At 39.1% G+C, this 4,289-nt stretch overlaps 1 long non-coding RNA gene across 1 annotated transcript; it reads right to left on the bottom strand.

Annotated features, from left to right (window-relative positions):
• Window positions 1-293: 293 nt before the first annotated feature.
• Window positions 294-4,017, bottom strand: LOC133592981 (uncharacterized). The gene is made up of 3 exons (XR_009814558.2): window positions 1,501-4,017; window positions 1,334-1,413; window positions 294-1,208 (listed from the first exon to the last, which is right to left on the bottom strand). It is a non-coding gene; the product is annotated as an uncharacterized lncRNA (long non-coding RNA).
• Window positions 4,018-4,289: the final 272 nt, after the last annotated feature.

Below are 4,289 nucleotides of genomic sequence, written 5' to 3'. Positions count from 1 at the left end.
GCAGGGAGTTCCACTAAGAACCCTTTCATGTTTCAAGGGTTTCATCTAGAACCCACACAGGGAGTTCCACTAAGAACTCTTTCATGTTTCAAAGGTTTCATCTAGACCTGACACAGGGGGTTCTAAAAACATCCCTTTTCAGAGGTTTTCACCGATAACCGTTTTGTCTTCTGAGGGTTCTATAAAGAACCATATTGTATTCTACAGATCAGTTTAGTTCATATTATATTGTGGTCATTTATCATGTTGACATTGAACAAACATTCAAAACATTTTAATGTGAAAAACATTTATTTAAAGATAGTCCAACAAAACAGGAGAGGCTGTGTAGGTCCCAGGGGAGAACAGGTCAAAAGTCAGCATAGGTCCAGTGGAATCAGCAACATGACAGGCCAGACACATCATGCTGTCCTCAGTAGGTGAATTTGTGTAAATAAATCTCCAGCAATGGTGACATGGCAGAAAGAGACACAAAATAGTTTTAGTTCAATCAATCCAAGGTGCACTTACTGCATTTACTGCGCCTTATTGTAAGCTATCTACAAACAATAAAAGAATGCATAGTCCAATGAAAAGAATCAGTGTACATACTGTATGTACTAATTGTGACAGTGGAACAGAATCATGAGAAAGTGAGGGAATCCCACAAAGTTTTCACATTGATTTAAGTAATGTTGAAATACTTTTCAGTGTTATGTAACAAGTACTCAAAATGTTACGTATTGTAACAATAATGGAAGTCTAGGGACGTCACTATGCCAAAATCAAACAAAATGTATTGGTTCAAAATATGTATTAAATAAGGGATATTTTTTTATCAATATGTACAAACAAAGGGCAGCAGCAGGAATTTGACCATTAACAAGAACATAAAGCATGAAATCCCATGCTGCAACACATCTACTCACTACTCTCCACTTCCGACACAGTTGTATAGTCTCTTCACTGAAATGGGTACAACACTGTGGTCCTTGATCCCCAACACAAATCTTTCAATGAAAATAAGAGTTTTTCTCAGTTCCTTTGGGTACTGGACAGCAAAAACAAAATAGAGTGACATTAATGCACTCATAGCATGATATGTCCATGCTGCTGTCCTCAGTCAAAACCTGTATACCATCCAGGTATAGGGTTATCCTTTGTGCCTGCAAAGGGTTCCCCTCGTGTGTGTTATGGAGCATGATTGCTGGAGTAGGCACGCTTGGCTCCTATGCAATAAAAACAGATACATGTCAGTAAATAAAACCTGCTGTGAAAACAGCAAAATTACTCAATGTTGCCATAATATGGATAATGCCAATTCCTAAATCTTGACCTTAAATGCAGTATTTACCGCCAGTAGAGTGTATAGAAAGGATGAGTCCTCTCTGAAAATGGAAGGCAGCAGTAGAATTGCTGCATCCCTAATGAGTCCTGAGGAAATAAAATTATTCTGTAATATTTTTTGTTTTCAGAAATACAGATTGTGGCTCTTATAGATACACATATAGGCCTAGATACCTCGTCTTACTGAATCATCCAGGCAGACATTGATTGCCCTCTGGCAGCAGTCCTTTAGGTCACACATAGATGCTCTTCGTTGCCATTCGATCCACCTCTGTGACCATTCTGCGATCAGCTTCTACAAGGAATTGCTCCTTCATCTCCCACAGAAGCTGTAAGGAGGGATAAAAAGTGTCATCTCAAAATACTTGATGATCATAAATGAAATAATACACATACAATTAAATATGGTCAATTCAATGCTTGAAGATACCAACTATTTTAGGAAGCTTCAGTGCGGGAAACTTTTCAATGATTTCCTCTGCCTTGGCAGTTGCCATGAAGGTCTTTTGGTATGCATAGGTTTGTCTCATTCTCTCCTTTAAAGAGTTCAGATCTGGGTGTACCTTAAGCATCTCTGTAGACATTTCATTGATATTAGCTTCAATGCTCCTTTCATCCTCTCTACATTCTTCACTCTCCTGAGCCTACATGCATTCAAGAAAAATGACAAGCATTATAGTAAGAGGTAACCATTAAGATGAGGTGTACATGTTTTTTAAAAAGTTATATAATATGGAAGAATCATCCTCTCTGTAACCTTCTTCTTGTGTTATCTTTCTGCTACCACTATGTTGGAGACCAAGCTCAAGCCAATCTCCCTGCTCCTCCTACCCGCACATTAGTGTGTGCTCAACATGGATGTATTAGATCCATGGTGCTCACCAGCCCACCCATCCCTCCAAAGACGAGCTGGATGGCGACTTCAACGCCGCTACCGACAACGTTAAAGCTCCTTCTAACATTGACAATTTATACTATAATATTTCATTAAAATAACAACTACGATAACCTTTTTAGGATGATTTAAGATTAATTGTACAGATATATTGTAACCTATTTTGTTATGGCAGCTCTCAGCAGAGCTTTGTCAGGTATTGTATTGTTTGGCCACAATACAATTTGTTTGTTTGTTTTCTACAAGAAAACAAACAAATAAGCAAACGAACAAAACATAACAAGAAACAAATGCTTAGTCCACCTTTTACCGTAAAAGTCCTCAGCTAGGGTCAAGCATGCTGAAATAAGATATTATATTTAGCTCACCTTGATTCTCTGAAGTTTCTTCTGTTCTCTCTCCTGTTCTTTTTTGTTCTGTTCTGTTCACAGTAATCACTATTGGTATGTCACACCTGGTTTGTAGGCAGAAAAGACCAGACCATGTGGTGCAATCCATGGGGCAACCAGCTCTTATCTCACACATGACAGCCACCATCATGCCAGCTGCCTGGCCCAACACACCAAACCTTGCCCTTTCCCCTGGGAGATCAGGGTTCAATTCCCAGCATCAACAAACCCTGATGTAGTAGCCTAAAAGTCAGCATTACAGTGTGATTTTTGCATCAGTTAAGGCTTGGCCTCTGACATCAAAGACCGTTGTCTATCAATGAACTTATGTGCAGCTTCACAACTCGACTAAGCCAGTCAGCAGGGTACAGCAGCCATGGGATGAGGCCGATCATGGAAAAGTATGAGGAGGAGACAAATACATGAGTAAAATTGTCTGTAAAATAAGTGTTTAATATTTTTTAACTTGTCTGTCACTAATCCACACATCACCTCAGTATGCATTAACATGGTCACTCTGCATCAACCAGGCCTTGAACTCACAACTTCAAACTGTATCCCTAGATCACCTGACTTGTAACAAACTTTCAAAAGCCTTTGTCCAGTGAGTCATATAGCTCACTTAGATGCCCCAGAAAGAGGGGTTATATCCTTGCTGCAGGGACCACCTTGCTAGTTCTTTGCTGTGTGTCATTTCCTTCTGAAGAAGGGAGTAGTGTAACTAAACTAAATAAACACAATTATAACTGCTGCACAGCGATGGGTTGGGTCCGGGCAATTTTTGGCAAATTAAGGCAGGTTTTTTGGCAAACAGGAGAACAGGAAGGCAAGACAGTTGACATTATAATGTTCCTTTTGCACCAGTTGAGGCTAAAATCCACAACAATAGAACCAAAGACTGTGGTCTATCATGCTGAGCTAATTGGCAAGTGACAATTCAACAGTGGCTTCACAAATTGATTAAGCCATTCACTGTTGTGCATGCAGATTTGAAACCACTGTAAATATATCAGTTATCAAGACAAAAATCTGAAAATACACATATTGCATCTAGACAGAATGGAGATATTGGTAATTTGATTTTTTAATTGATTCGATTTGCTCCATAAGTTATTAACTGATGTTTAATCTATCATGACTCTAAAATGTATATGTTTGCTTCACAAAGACCATCTGGCATTTTCATGAGCTGTCATCACCACCTTTGTCAGGGCTTGAACCCAGGTTCTTTGGCACCAAGAACCAGCTCCTAAATCACTGAGCTATTTCTCAAATGGAATCACCAGCCAGACAGCAGTTGTCAAGGCAGATTTCAAAAATGGTCCTCTCAGTCACAGCTAATCTTTGCCGGAGTCAACAAGATTTGCTGATGAAGATCTTGCTTTCTTATAATTAATGGTTGTGGAAATAAATTGGTAACAGAACATTTCAGTTATAGGACTGCCATTATTTGTATGTCTGATCAGAAGGTGTAAGGTAATAGACTAGTATGGTGGACCTGATGACTGAAGGTAGCCAGCTGGTTAGCTCAGTCACTATTGCCAGTGACTTTGGACTGGGTGGCAGGTGTTCAAATCCCATGATGGGCAATTATGTTACAGTTTGATCAACAGGATCTGGGGAAGAAGAACTTGCTTTAAAATAAACAAAAAAATTGTATATGAAAAGTATTTGTATCA

Source organism: Nerophis lumbriciformis, linkage group LG04 (assembly GCF_033978685.3).
Source record: "Nerophis lumbriciformis linkage group LG04, RoL_Nlum_v2.1, whole genome shotgun sequence".
Classification (NCBI taxonomy): Eukaryota; Metazoa; Chordata; class Actinopteri; order Syngnathiformes; family Syngnathidae; genus Nerophis; species Nerophis lumbriciformis.
The sequence above is the reverse complement of the archived record's forward strand: the minus strand, read 5'-3'. Positions and strand labels throughout refer to the sequence as shown.